Consider the following 15,352-nt stretch of genomic DNA (forward strand, 5'->3'; position numbering starts at 1 on the left):
GCGGCTCTGTGTGTGACAGGGGGGCGGGGCCACAACTCCCTATCCGCCCTGCTTCTGTTGGTGACAGGGCACCCCAACCCCCCCACCACAGGCCCTGCTCTGTGCCTGATAGGGGGGAGCTCCCCAATCCCCTGATTGCCCTGCGGCTCTGTGTTTGACAGGGTGCAGCACACCAACCCCCTGATCGGCCCTGCTCTGTGAGTGACAGGGGGAAGCTCCTCAACCCCCTGATCGGACCTGCTCTGTGCGTGACAGGGGGGAGCTCCCCAACCCCCTGATTGACCCTGCTCTGTGTGTGACAGGGTACGGAGCCCCAACCCCCCTGATGGGCCCTGCTCTGTGACTGACAGGGGGCAGCGCCCCAACACCCTGATCGGCCCTGCTCTGTGACTGACAAGGGGCAGCGCCCCAACCCCCTGATCGGCCCTGCTCTGTGCGTGACAGGGGGTGGCGCCGCAACCTCCCCATCTACCCTGCCTTGAGTGTGACAGGGGGCGGTGCCCCAACCCCCCAATCGGCCCTACCCTGAGCATGACTGAGGGTGGCATCGCAACCTCCCAATCCGCCCTGCTCTGTGCATGACGGGGCGGCGCCCCAACTCCCCAATCGGCCCTGCTCTGAGCCTGACCAGGGGCTGCACCTAGGGATTGGCCGTGCCCTCTGCCACCCGGGAGCAGGCCTAAGCCAGCAGGTTGTTATCTCCCGAGGGGTCCCAGACTGCGAGAGGGCACAGGCCGGGCTGGGGGACCCCCTTCCCCACCCCCCCGAGTGCACAAATTTTTGTGCACCGGGCCTCTAGTATGTCAATAAAGCTAGAAAGAGAAATAACACTTTACTGTCTAGAAGGGATCTAGTCTCATCAAGGCCCCACCTGCTGGATGACCAGGAAAAAGCTGACTTCAGTCCATTCCGTGTAAAATTTGATCAGTTACAAAAATTTAAACAACCTCTTTAGGTAAATATGTAAGGTAAGATGCTTGGCCTTTTAGATTTCATGTGGAGGGATGTGGTTATGTGACCTTGTGGCTTTGGGGGGATGGTGTCCTTATTCTGTGCTCTGGCTTCTCTGTTTTCTGTGGCAATGTCTCTTGTCTGCCAGGTGGCCAGTCACGCTGCCGGAATTCATGGCTGAGGTCTGCACTGCGTAACTGCTGGCCCTTGCACTTAGCTTGATCCAGCCCAGCGGTTCTCCTTGACTGACTTGGCATTACCTTGCACACGATGGTCCCCTCTGAGTTTCTGCCCTATTCTCTACATGGCCACTGGCCTAGTGAGTGGATTATGAATCGTCTCACCCTTCACCAGAGCGGGGAAGGATTTGCTACAGTGGCCCTTTGACAAACTCACTGGGTCTCAGTTCACGTGCTTTCACCTTCTTACCCTTGGGATCAGCACTTTTGGGTCCCATCTATACCACCTAAGTGCAGAAGCCAAGTTTGGGGACCTGGTTTCAAACTTCCCTCTCTGTCTAAGTACGCTGGGTTGCCATATTTTTCTCTGACATGGCATCCTGCCACCTCATTAGTGTGGGGATGGCCTGAAGGCAGCCTTCTTTTGGAACCCTAACTGGAAGCAGGGCGAGACCCCATCTCTGCCCTCAGCATTACCCTCAGCTAGCCTATGAGCCTTCCTCCTTCCTCCTGTCTCTACAGCTCCAGGGTGAGGCAATCAGAGTACGCCACCCTGCCTTCCTTGTGTCCTTTCTTTAAAGAAAAAATATTTTTATTGATTTCAGATAGGAAGGGAGAGGTAGAGAGAGATAGAAACATCAACTATGAGAAAAATCGTTGACTGACTGTCTCCTGCACACCCCCCACTGGGGATGGAGCCCGCAACCCGGGCATGTGCCCTTGACCAGAATGGAACCAGGACCCTTCAGTCCGCAGTCTGAGTCACCCAGAGACCTGCTTCGGTTCTCCACCTCATTTTGCATTGTTAGTATACACCATGGGAAACACTGACAACATTAAATGTTTTAACTTCTTCACCTGTAAAATCCTGAAGAACTTAAAAATATTAACTGAAAATTATATGTAGAAATTGTCACCTTATTAGTACCATCTTCGGGATATTAAGAGTAATTAATGTTGAGTCAGTCATTTCTTATAATGAGATTGAGTAATACAAAGCTCATGATCATTGATTCATTTCACTTCTCTGAGGCACACCCTCTGCTCCTATAATATATCTTGAATTATACATTACACATTATGTTGAACAAATGGATGAGTAAGAAATTTCCTGTTCATCTGCAATATGCAAGTGTTACAGTGAGATCCAAGAACTTTCATTTTTAAGGGTCAGAGTGACTTGTAGAATACCTGCCAAGAATATAGATTTTACCTTTACACAATTGTCAGACATTTATATGGCAATTTTCTTCAGATCACATAAAATTTAATAATGTAACCTTTAGAATTGTACCAAATGGAGAACAGATGCACTTTCTGCTAATAAAATCCAATTTGAGAAATCCCTCTAACTCGGAATAAAAATGAAAAATCTGAAGGTGGACAGAGTAAGTAAGTAGCTGGAAAGTATTGGGTAGTTTTCATTAATAATTAGAGGATTGATTGAAAATGAGAAAGGGCAACTTCTTTTTACTTTCCCAAGAATGGTACCAAAGAAACAAGTTTTGATAATCTAGTAGCATACATCATAGTTTTGTGTGCATGTATGATATCCTTCATATTTTCAGGCCTATAATTTGTTTATATTTTCTCCCATTTTTCACTGTACCTGTTTAAGTGTATGTCACTCAACTGGACAAAGAAGTAATTCTGAAAATTGTAAAAACTGTTAAAGTATGTCACAAGTGGTAAAGTTGTTCTAAGAAGACTTTGTATAAATGGTCAGGCCAAGAGAATTTGTTATAAGAATTCATATTAAATATTAATATATAGACAGTTAAGTCTCTTATCTTACAAGCAGATCATGTCCTTCAGGGGTGACTGTGATAAGGAGGTTTCTCCTTCCTGGCCTTCAGTGAGGTGTTAGTCCAGGTTAGTTGAAAATTGCCAATGTACAATAGGTAATTGCTAATATGTGATGTTGCTTGATTTGATAATTACCACAGTTTCCTGCTTTGCTTTGGCTTTGCAAACATGTCTTTATTATTCACAATAATACATACTAAAAAAGGCATAAAACTAATTAATGTTCCCTCAACTGCAATTTTTGCAAATGCATCAAAATCCAAAATATAATATAGCTTTGATCAAAATTGATGTGCAAGTAATTTTATTAGTTGCTTGGGAACAAGCTATATCCTGGAAGCAGCCAAAACCTTGAGAAAACAAAATTAGAAATTCTTAGTGTTCTGTTGTTTAATTATTACACATGGGAGGTGATTACTTTCAAACAAAATGTACCTCTTTATTCCTTGAAAGGCAGTCAGTGAAAGCATCTATTGCACTGGCATTCTAACACCCAACGTAACAGACACCTGCTAATGAGTTAGCGAATTCTAGAGAGGCTGCTCTTCCCAGCCCAGCCTGCCTGTCTTGTTCTGCATTGCATCCCCGGGTCCTTTTCTTCATCACTGTCTTCATTTCCCTCCCCTCCTCTTTCCCTTCCATTCCTTTTGCTTTGGTTTCCTTCTCTTTCTATACATTTTGTTTGTGTAACTTAAGAAAAAATTCCCATTTTTGTCTCCTTTAGAACTGAAAAAACCCCATCACATTTGCAAGTGTCAAAATACACTGCCCAATAATACTTGATTATAAGAAATTCACACACAGAGACACTAAACATCATGCTTCTATTTTAATTGAGGATAAATTATGGAAACCAATAATAAAACAGGTTTGGCTTTTATAAGTAGAAGAGACTGCTCCTACAGGTGCTCGATTTTATTAACTATTTTGTTGAGCAAATACTTGAATATATTTTGTATGAAAAGATTTGACATCCCTTAATTGTCAAAACCCATGCAATTCTGTCTTTTCTACCCATGTGCATCTCTATAATTAATAAGTATCTTTAAAAATGTAAGTTTTTTTCATATTTATATATATGCTTTTAATATTTTACATATATTTAATTATTTAATTTAGAATTTACAAATCAATTATTTTTTTTATTAAATTATTGCATTAGTTACTCTTTTTTCCCACCATATCTCCCCTCCACCCAGTTCCAACCCCACCCTCTGCCCTCACTCCCCACCCACTGTCCTCATCCATAGGTGCACGATTGTTGTCTAATCTCTTCACTCACCCCCACACCCCTTTCTCCCCCCCCCCAAGAATAGTCAGTCCTAAAAATGTAAGTTTTGGATTTTTTTTTTTGTGTGTGTGTATGTACGCTTTGGAGGGCATGTGCTATTATACTCACTGTTCACGGGTGACAGCATATGCTTTGATTTTTTTCCCCTGAAAAGACCGGTTTTCTAAACTCTCCTCCCTCTGCTAAATGCTTTCTTAATGACATACATGATACCACATCCCTATCAGAGGAAAGGGGCAATCCAAGAAATTCAGGAGCTTCACTTTTATTGCGAAGTTGAAATATAGTCAAATTTAATTTAGGCTGTAATATTTTGTTCAGAAAATAACAATTTGAGTAGCTGAGGAGATTCTGACTGCCTGTGAGTGGGTGTAGCTCTGGGTGAGAGCATGAGAGGGAGTTGTTCATCTGTTCTTCTCTGTTTCAGCAGCATCATACCTTTAAGAGTATGAGCATGTGACAGTTCTTGATGAGATTCTAATGCTTAAAGGGTAATTCAATATCACCTTAATTCTGACTTTAGAACCAATCTTTAAGCATGGTGCAACCAGACTACATAATTCATAAAATATTTAATATCATTTTTTTTCCTTAATACCGACTCAATGACTTACCAAAATCTGCTGGCATTTTCTAAACAATGTTTATAAAGGTCACAGTTCTTGAGGGCAGACACAGTTTCTTGTCACTCTTGAAATTTTACCCCTTTTCATAGTTCTTGGCACATAGGAGCTGCTCGATGAATATTTGCTGAATGAGTTAAGTGACTGCCAGTATGTCCCACTGAGTTTGAATAAATGGTTATACTTAAAGCCTTTATAACGTTTATGTCTACTTGCTTTACAAGAACATTGTCAGGTGGATGGCAACACAATTCGTTTCATGTGTCCAAATCATGTGTCTTATTGGGTACGAGTTGACCTAGTTCTGATGAAAAGAACACAGGGAGAAAATGAAGGCTGATGCTTTCAGCAATGAGGTGGAGGAAATGGGTGGATACTTAGAAGTGGAGCAACATGCAAACATCTAATGCAACATCAACTTTAACAGGGCTCTTGGGAAAGAACAAAAGCTGTATCAGAAATAAACATGAATGGTGCCTGGTGGGTGATGGCCCTTGGGTTGGTGGGCTGTGTTGCTGCAGGGGTGAGAATAGAAAAAATGAGCTTGCTCTCCCCTCTCCATGTCCCTGTCTTTGGTCCAAGAATAGGGCTGCCAGTAAGAAAATCTGCAAAGGAAAAAACAAGTTAGAGAATATTGAGTTGGAAGAAAATACTAATAACTACAAATCAGATGATTAAAACCCGAAGGATGCAAAGTAAAGCTAATGTCAATTTGTAATATAGCTGCTGAAAAACCAATATGGTATGTTTTCATGGGCGTGTATATGCCTGTGTATTAAAGGAGATGGTATGTATTAAGAAATGTTAGTGTCGGAGATATGGACAATTATGGAATGACTCTAGGGGAGAATACTTCAAATGATGTGGGAATGGAGGAATTGTGACCTGTGAGTAGAATAGTATCAGAAGCAAACAGAACAGATACTTGCTAGCAAGTTTTCTTAAACTTGCTATGATTGCTCCCTGTTCATCCTCTGGTTCCACCCACGGTTATCTACAAGTTCTTTCAGAGATTCTACAGTGCAAATATAGACTCTTAAACAGTCTACCAGGAAGTAAGCATGTATTCAAAACCTGGAGTTGTATTATCTTAGTTTGCACACAAACATGGGTAGGAAGTGATGTATGTGGCAGGTGGCCATCCTTTCAGGGAAATGAAAGTCTGTGTGAGGCAGATGTGATGAGTGCAACATTGGGAGGAAAACTGAGTTTCCTCTAGTGTAATCCGACTTCGGTAGAAAATGCTAAAGTTTGATACAATAGCCTTAAAGCATTCAGGAGGGTAGATGCAATCTGGCTTGGGAGAATTTGGGGGAGTTGAGTTGAGGTCCATTTGAATATCTGTAAAAAGCTCAGATCGAAAGGGTTTAGCACTTTATCTCTCTATCGGTATTTCTGTGTCATTTATTGCAAGGTTTATTCAATATCATAGGCAGAGATTGTAATGGTGAACATGACCAAATCCTTGCTTAGCCTAAGGCCCCTAGCGAAGGTAAAATGGTAATATGTTTAGTTGCAACACTTTCCTGGAACATGGCACCTGGAAATAAGCAGACTCCAAACACCGATAAGGTTGTCATGGAGAACTACATTCCAATCTTAAAGCTGTTTCCTCCAAGAAGGGTGCATTCGACTTCCACAGGCTTCTTGAATTTTCACGTAGCTCCTTTTTCTGCTGAGATGTTCTGAAAGATATCAGAAGACACCAACCCAGCAAAAATGGACTGACAGGAAATTGTATGTGCTCTGCTTATGATTTCACTACAAAATACATGATCAACACTTTCTTAAAAATATGTGAATAGAAAAATATCAATTAAAACACCAAGATCAAAACACAGTTTCCCAGCATGTGCTCTGCACAGCTAAATGTAATGATTTCGTTTCCCACAGCTCTGCCTTCATGCTACTGTGTAGAGTTTGCTTTAAAAAATCTTTCTCCTAATTTCTCCTTTTGGAAATTTTCCACCTAAAAGCAAATGTCATTCATTGCTGTGTGTTTTCACTTTAAAAATAATATATACTCTTTAAAAGATTAGGAAAGTAGATAAGATTACCCATAGTTTTATCATGCAAGTTTTTATTTCTAGTATGTTGTTTCCTACATTTTAGTGACTACTAGTATACTCAGTAGAACTGTTGTCCTGCCTTTTCTGTTTGTTTGTTTGTTTGTTAATCCTCACCCAAGGATATTTTTTCCATTGATTTTTAGAGAGAGTGGAAGTGAGGGGGAGAGACAGAGAGTGAGAAACATCGATGTATGAGAGATACATCAATTGGTTGCCTCCTGCATGCACCTGACTGGGGCCAGGGATTGAGCCCTTGACTGGAATCGAACCCAGGACCCTTCAGTCTGCAGGCAAGGGCTATCTTGCTTTTTAAGTCATGATATAAATCATTTTATATTCTTTATATTTTTTATTTTTCAATTACAGTTTACTAGTACATTCAATGTTATTTTGCATTAGTTTTACTAGTAGTTGCACAGCATAGTGGTTAGACAATTATATACTTTACAAAGTGTTCCCCCAATATTTCCAGTACATACCTTGCACCATATAGTTGTTAAAATATTACTGAATATATTCCTTATGTTGTACTTTACTTCCCCATGACTATTTCGTAATTACCAATTTGTACTTCTTAATCCTTTCCCCTTTTCATCCAGTCTCCCAACCCCTATTCCCTTTGGGAAGCAACTATCAGTCTGTTCTCTGTATCTATAACTCTGTTTCAATTTCGTTTGTTTATTTTGTTCTTTAGATTCCATATATAAGTGAAATGATAATGGCATTTGTCCTTTCCTGATTGACTTATTTTACTTAGCATAATACCCTCTCAGGGGTGGGCAAACTTTTTGACTCGAGGGCCACAATGGGTTCTTAAACTGGACCGGAGGGCTGGAACAAAAGCATGGATGGAGTGTTTGTGTGAAATAATATAAATTCAAAGTAAACATCATTACATAAAAGGGTACGGTCTTTTTAGTTTTTTAGTTTTATTCATTTCAAACGGGCCGGATCCAGCCCATGGGCCGTAGTTTGCCCACGGCTACTCTAGGTCCATCTATGCTGTCACAAATGGTATTTCATTTTTTTATGGCTGAGTAATATTCCATTGTATATATGTACCACAGCTTTTTTTAATGCATTCATCTATTCATGGGTACTTGGGTTGCTTCCTTATCTTGGCTATTATAAATAATGCTACAATTAATATAAAGTTGCATATATTCTTATAAATTAGTGTTTTAGGTTTCTTCAGATATATACCAAGAAGTGGAATCTCTGGGTCATAAGTCAGTTCCATTTTTAATTTTTTGAGGATCCTCCAGATTATTTTCCACAATATGCATTCCTAGCAACAGTATACGAGAGTTCCCTTTCCTCCATATCTTCATTTATATTATTACCCTACAGGCCCGGTGCATGACATTTGTGCACTCAGGGGGGAGGGGTCCCTCAGCCCAGCCTGTGCCCTTTCACAGTCCAGGAGCCCTCGAGGGATGTCTGACTGATGGCTTAGGCCTGTTCCCCACAGTTGGACATCCTTAGCGCTGCCATGAAGGCGGGCCACTGCGCTCACCAGCCATGAGCCTGGCTTGTGGCTGAGCAGTGCTCCCCCTGTGGGAGCACACTGACCACCAGGGGGGAGCTCCTGCATTGATTGTCTGCCCCCTGATGGTCAGTGTGCATCATAGTGACTGGTTGTTCCACGTTCAGTCGATTTGCATATTACCCTTTTATTATATAGGATACTAGAGGCCTGGTGCACAGATTCATGCACCGGTGGGATCCCTCGGCCTGGCCTGCTCCCTCTCGCAATCAGGGGCCCCTTGGGGGATGTCAGATAGCTGGTTTTGATTGGCCTGATTCCTGCAGGCCCAATCCAGACAGGAGGGAGCCCGATCTCCGTGCATTGAGCATCTGTCCCCTGGTGGTCAGTGAGCATCATAGCAACCAGTCGACCAGTCGTTCGGTCATTTAGTCATTCAGTTATTTAGGCTTTTATATATATACTAGAGGCCCGATGCATGAAAATTCGTGCAAGAGTAGGCCTTCCTTCCCCCAGCTGCTGACACTGGCTTCCCTCAGCACCAGGGACCTGGGCTGACTTCCTTCGGGCCACCTGCAGGCACCCAGGACCTAGGCTGGCTTCACTTGGACCGCCTGAAGGCACCCAGGACCCGGGCTGGCTTCCCTCCAGCCCCAGCTTTGTCAGGAAGGATGTCCGGAATGACGTCCAGAAGATGTCTGGTCTAATTAGCATATTACCCTTTTATTATGATAGATATAGATTCTTAATAAAAATCATAGGTGTATACCATGTCAGCTACAGTTTACATCAGTAATTTGCTATTGTTCTATATGTATTTTGATTCCAATGTTTATTATTATTACTATAATAAACATAATTGTGGATAAAGCATTTTTATATATAGAATTATTTTCTTAAGATATATTCCATTGTTCCATATTGATATAAGATTGGTTGTTTCACTATCAGCATTGGCTATCCTATATAATAAAAGTGTAGTATGCAAATTGTCCCCTCCACCGGGAGGTCGTCTGGGAGTTCAACCAGGGGTCGGGGCTGGCCGGGGGAAGGAAGGGAGTACCCGGCTGGCAGGTGCTAGGGACCCTACCAGTGCATGAATTTCGTGCACTGGGCCTCTAGTACTAAATATATTTTTGCTAATCTGACACATGAGAAGTGATATCTCACTATTATATTACTTTAATTTCTTGCCTATAATCAAACTTTTGCTAATAACATTTGTTGCAAATAGTTTTCCTATTTTTGTGTTTTAATTATATTTATTAGAATTTTGATGTAAACATTTAAAATTGTGTGAATTGAATTTACTTGATATTTTGCTTTCTTTTTATAATAATGCATATGTACTTCTTATTCACAAAGTGTTTAATATTTAATTCCATTTTTAATATTGAATAATAATATAGTCACTTGAATTTATTTTAATTTTAGTGTGATATAATGTGATATCCTAAAACTGTGCTACTCTCCATAAAGGTAAATAATAATCTCAACATAATTTCTTCAATAATCTTATGCTTTCCTATTGCTTTTCATTGCTTCCTTTATCATAGATTGAGTTATTACAAATAATCAGGCCTGAAGAGTGTGGCCATGTGCCCACCTGTACAAGTTGCTGGCTCCATCCCCTCTCCACCAATGTTTTGCTCTGAGACTTCAAGTACCGGTCACATTGCCAGGAGCATCCTTCAGGAGGCCCAAGTTTCTGATCTCCATGAGGTTTACTCCCTTTGCTTTCCAAATTTACCTAGAATTCCAATAAACACAAACACCTTGCTCCTCCCAGTCCTTTAGATGTTTACTTGGCCAACTTTCCGCCAAATGACATGAAAAGATAGAAAAGCCCATGGGATGCAAGCCCATCTCCAGAGCATTTGCCCCAGCAGAGCATGAGACGGAACTATTAGGAACAGGATTTGGAGTATTTCTGAATGACTTCAGCATTGGGTATGGGTGTGAGAGAGATGCAAGAGAAGCACAGGACAGAGTTCTTGCCTTGAACAAACTCATGTTTTGGTTGGGTAATCAGGATGTATATGTCTGAAATAATACACACAAGCAAGCCCATCGTGCTCCAATTCATACCATGTACACAAAAGAGAGGAAACCAAGGCGAACTTGGAGAAGTGGGGCAGGGGGGAGTGAAAAAAAAGACTTTGAAATTTCTCCTTGGGTGCATCCTCCCAGGTCTTGCCCTTTTCTGAGTTATAGTTTTATTTTTTCTTCCACTCCTGGTGTGTCTTACTAATTGGGTGACCAGGTAAGTTCCTTAGCTTCTCTAAGTCTCAGTTTCTTTAACTGTAAAATGGGGTAATAATAGCAATTATCTCATGGGGGTTATTAGATAATATATGAAGAGTGCTCAGCAACAGAGACTCACACATGAAAGTTATTAATGTATGTTAGTTTCCTTCATCACGGTCCATCTCTTTTCCCTCTACCAAGAAAATAAGTTGACAGAAAAAGTCAAGAACCATGGATTTCACTCATCCTATATAATAAAAGTATAATATGCAAATTGACCAAACGGCAGAAAGACCGGTCGGTGGGGGTTGGGACCGGTGAGCAGGTGGTGCCAGGCCAGCCAAGGCACATGCCAGCAGGCAGAGGGAGGGGACGGCGATGTGTGTGTGTGGGGCAGTGGTGACCAGCGGCGGGGCAATGGGGCCGGCACCATCCCCTGATCGCCCACCCAGTCAGAGGGAGGCCACCAGTGACCACAGTGGAGTGATTGGGGGTGGGGCCAGCCACTCGCTGTCCCTAGATAGGCTCGCTGGGGTTGCCTCCTGCAGAGGGAGGCCACCAGCAACGGTGGTGCAATGGGGGGGCATGGCTGGCGCTCGCTGCCCGTGCCATCCCCTAATCTGCCTGCCGGTCACCCCCTGCAGAGAGAGGCCAGACTGCAGCTTATTTGGACATCCCCTGAGGGCTCCCGGACCAGGAGAGGGTGCAGGCTGGGCTGAGGGCCCCCCCAACCCCGCCGAGTGCACAAATTTCTGTGCACTGGGCCTCTAGTATGGGATATAAAATTGAAAGCAACAAATGAACAAACAAGAAAAACAAACAAACAAACAAACAAACAAATGAGAACTCATAGTCACAAACATTATGGTGGTTACCAGAGGGAAGAAGATTTGATTTTGGGTGGTTGGCATACAATGCAATATACAGATGATGTATCATAGAATCGCATGCTTATAGCTTATATGTTTATTAACCAATGTTACCCCAGCAAATTTAATTTAAAAAATTGTTTTCATATCTTTCCCATTGATATTTACCAGTTGGTGAGTTTGGCCTTAGTAGTCTGTTTCAATTCATTAAGAGAGGTAAATATTTCTGAAATAAACCTTTAAGAGCAGTCCAGAGTGCTGGGGATCTTGGAAGCTGGACTATACTTTGAGAAATCTCTCTTAGTTTGAATTTTAGGAACTGAACTGTCCAAGCTGCCCTACTTATGGCCACCAGAAGTCTGTCAGAGGCCAGGGACAGTCCAAGTTCTGCATTACGTTTTCCCCATTGTCATCCCGGGGACCACAAGCCTGACAGCGAGCTCTGTCATTAGCTGGCAGTTTTTCTCTGTGGCTTTTATCGGCTCTCTTCTGTGAAGATACAAAAGCTGTCAGCTTGGGAAGGAAGAGTTTCCACGTGACATGCTGGGTGGTTTTGTGGCACCAGGCTGGAAATGGAGCCACTTTTGTTTTGGTTTGTTTTTATGTCTCAAAATTTGTTTTCCCTATTATGTCTGACATTTCCTTGTTAAAGATTAGATTTTCTTCTCTTACAAACATTTAAAAAAATTTCAAATATATTTGATAGAGATGAAAATTTCAATAATTATCAAACACTGACTACTGTTTGCAGTCGGGACTGATGTGTAAATGAAAGAGCTGTTGATGGGTCTCTGGAGACAGGCCTGGTGCTGGCTTTATCATGAGTGTATCTTCTTACATAGGTTACAGCATCTTTCATGCTTGGTTTTCTCACGACCCTCAATATTGACATTCTCTCACATAAGGATAATCATAAAAATAGCTAACATTTATTCAGCACTTACTCTGCGTTAGGTGCCATGTCAAGCCCTTCAAGTGTATTTTCTAATTTAAACCTCCTCACAAGGATCTTAGGAGGTAGGCACCATTATTGTCCTTATTTTACATATAAGGAAAATGAGGCCTCAGAGATGATCTATTTCAGTAAAGACTGGCGGAGAGTCAATTAGTGTGTTAGTAACTTAAACCTGTTCTATGTGATGGTTGTATTCTTAAATATTCTGGTATTCAGTTATGCGATCCTTTTTAGTGTTGGATAAATGCTGTCCTGAGATTTAGCTGGAAACATAATAAAATTATACTTGGGAAAGATTTGTTGCAAACGGAAGTAGGCAAGATTTGAAATATTCATATACTTGCCCTCAAAATCCTCATTTTCTCTGTTATCAAGACTGGGCCATGAGCAATTCAATGGCAGGCAATGTAAATATCTCTAAGATCCTGTGACCCTATCAAATAGGTCAGAGGAATATTTTAATAGGATGTTAAATTGGGAGTTTCAAGGGAGGCATAAAATGCAATAAATAAGACCAAGATGCAAATTTTGAAAGGAAATACTTCCAAAATCAGGGCTACAATGCTTAAAAATCCTTCTCTCAGACCAAGGATATAAAACAATCGGGCTGTTAGGGAAAAGAGAGGGTTTTGTGACAATGAGTGCTGAGTGAGCTGCTGTGTTGTGAGGCCAGCCCTGCCCCCATGCATGAAAGAGGACCCTGTGTGCAGAGGGGGTGTGGTGTGTGTCGGGGGGTAGAAGGTGGTGATTGACTTTCTTCCCATTACTCTTGCCCTGTGGACCCCTGAATGTTAGGAGCAGAGTGGCCTGGGAAGCTTCACTGGGGAAGTGGGACTTGGGCATGATGCGGTGGGAGAAGGGAAAGAGGAAGAGGAGTTTCTGAACAGGGAACGTCACATTCAAAGGCATGAAGATGAAAAGTGCCAGCTTACATGTGGGAAGTCTGGCTTTTCATGAGGAAATCAGGAGTAGAAGAGTGAAAACTGAGGTTATAAAAGGAGAAGGAGACCAGCTCATGGACAGTGTGGAAGGCCAGGTCATTAAATGTCACATATTCTCAGCACAGGAGAATCCATTTAGATGGACTGATGTTCACAATATCTGATATTCACACCAGCGGATGAAAGCCTTTGAACTTCCTTCTGTAGACCATGGAGTGACATTGTCAGTTTGTGTGGTTTTGATCACGTCAACTTTGTAAGGAGAAGGCTCTGCTTGCCATGAGGATGGCGAGTCTGGGAGGCTGGATAGGTGGACTTCAGTGAGCAGGCAACAGGATAGAGCAGAGCAAGGATGGCAGGGAAGGTAAAGGAGAGACATTTTTGAGACAATAGAAAGGAAGAAACAGGTAGAGAAAGAAATGAAAAGTGACTGCAAGACTTTGTGCCTGGATTCTGAAGAAGTTGGTGATGCCACTAGATGAAAAAGATGGGTTTTTATTGGAAGATGGAACATTTTGTTCATAGTTTGAAGGCAGAATTGACAGAATTGCTGATAGGCTGAATGTGGGGTGTTAAAGAAAGAAGTTAAAAATGATTCCAAGAGTACAGTCAATAATATAAAAGCCTACGTGACCGGCTGACCAGCTGACCATCCAGTAGCTATGATGCGCACTGACCACCAGGGGGCAGACGCTCAATGCAGGAGTGGAAACCACAGGCATGGAAACATGGAGCAGACTGCTGAATCTCAGAGGAAAGGAGGAAGGGGGGAGGGTGGTTAAGAGATTAACCAAAGATCTTACAGACAGTCCTTGGGTTATGTCGGACTCGATGTACATTGTTTCGTGGTACGTGGTTATGTGGCCATCTCCCATTTATTTATATAAAAAAAGTTCCATCATTTCGACGTATGTACATATGCGCTTTATGTTTTTTATTATTTATTTACCACAAGTAAAGGTCAGGAATTGTTATCTTTCTTTTAAATTTTTTTTAATTGTTTCACTTCATTACTGCTGTGTATGTGCTCCATGTGAGTGATGTGATTATGTAGGTGGGTTTCGACTTATGGCGAAAATCACGTTACTTGGCGCCGTAGGAACGGATCTTCAACATAACCTGAGGAGCTACTCTATATGCATACTGGAGGCCCGGTGCATGAATTTGTGCACCGGTGGGGTCCCTCCACCTGGCCTGTGGGAATTGGGCCAAAACTGGCAGTCTGACATCCCCCAAGGGGTCCCAGATTGCCACAACAGGAGGGTGCAGGCCAGGCTGAGGGACCACACTGGTGCATGAATCCATGCCCCGGGGCTCTAGTCTACACTAATAAAAGAGAAACATGGTAATTAGCGTACGACCGCTACCCTTCCCATTGGCTAATCAGCATATCCTTATGCAAATTAACTGTCAGCCAAGATGGCGGCCCGCAGCCAGGCAGCTGGAAGCGAACATGAGGCTTGCTTGCTCCAGTGACTGCAGACTCCAACGTTCCCCGCCTGCCTTGCCAGCCTCTGAGCTGGCAGTTTGAAACATTCTAACAAATATAGAAGCTAAACAAAACCCCAGAAACCAGCTTTCAGCCGGCTGGGATCTCAGAGCTGGAGTTATACATTGTTTCGATTATAGAACGCAAACAAACCAGCGGAAGCCTCAGAGCTAGAGCCAGAGCTAAAGCTGGCCCAGAATAAAATTTTTAAAAAGAGAAAAAAAAGGAGCAGTTGGGAACTTCAGTCAACAGCCGCCAGCCTGAAAGCAGCCCTCAGCCCTTCACCCAGACTGGCCAGGCACCCCAGTGGAGCCCCCCACCCTGATCCAGGACACCCTTCAGGGCAAACCAGCCGGCCCCCAGGCCTCTATCCTATATAGTAAAAGGGTAATATGCCTCCCAGCACCGGGATCAGCGGAGCCGAGAGGCCTCCTGACACCGGATCA

At 42.7% G+C, this 15,352-nt stretch overlaps 1 long non-coding RNA gene across 1 annotated transcript in view; it reads right to left on the bottom strand.

Moving 5' to 3' along the window:
- Positions 1-5,252: 5,252 nt before the first annotated feature.
- LOC106694416 overlaps positions 5,253-15,352 on the bottom strand; it is an 11,330-nt gene continuing 1,230 nt past the window's right edge. Inside the window, exon 2 of the long non-coding RNA XR_001345433.2 lies at positions 5,253-5,455. This is a non-coding gene — a long non-coding RNA (uncharacterized LOC106694416). The remainder of the gene's footprint in view (positions 5,456-15,352) is intronic.

The sequence above is a fragment of the Myotis lucifugus genome, unplaced genomic scaffold, assembly GCF_000147115.1.
Source record: "Myotis lucifugus unplaced genomic scaffold, Myoluc2.0 scaffold_451, whole genome shotgun sequence".
Lineage (NCBI taxonomy): Eukaryota > Metazoa > Chordata > Mammalia > Chiroptera > Vespertilionidae > Myotis > Myotis lucifugus.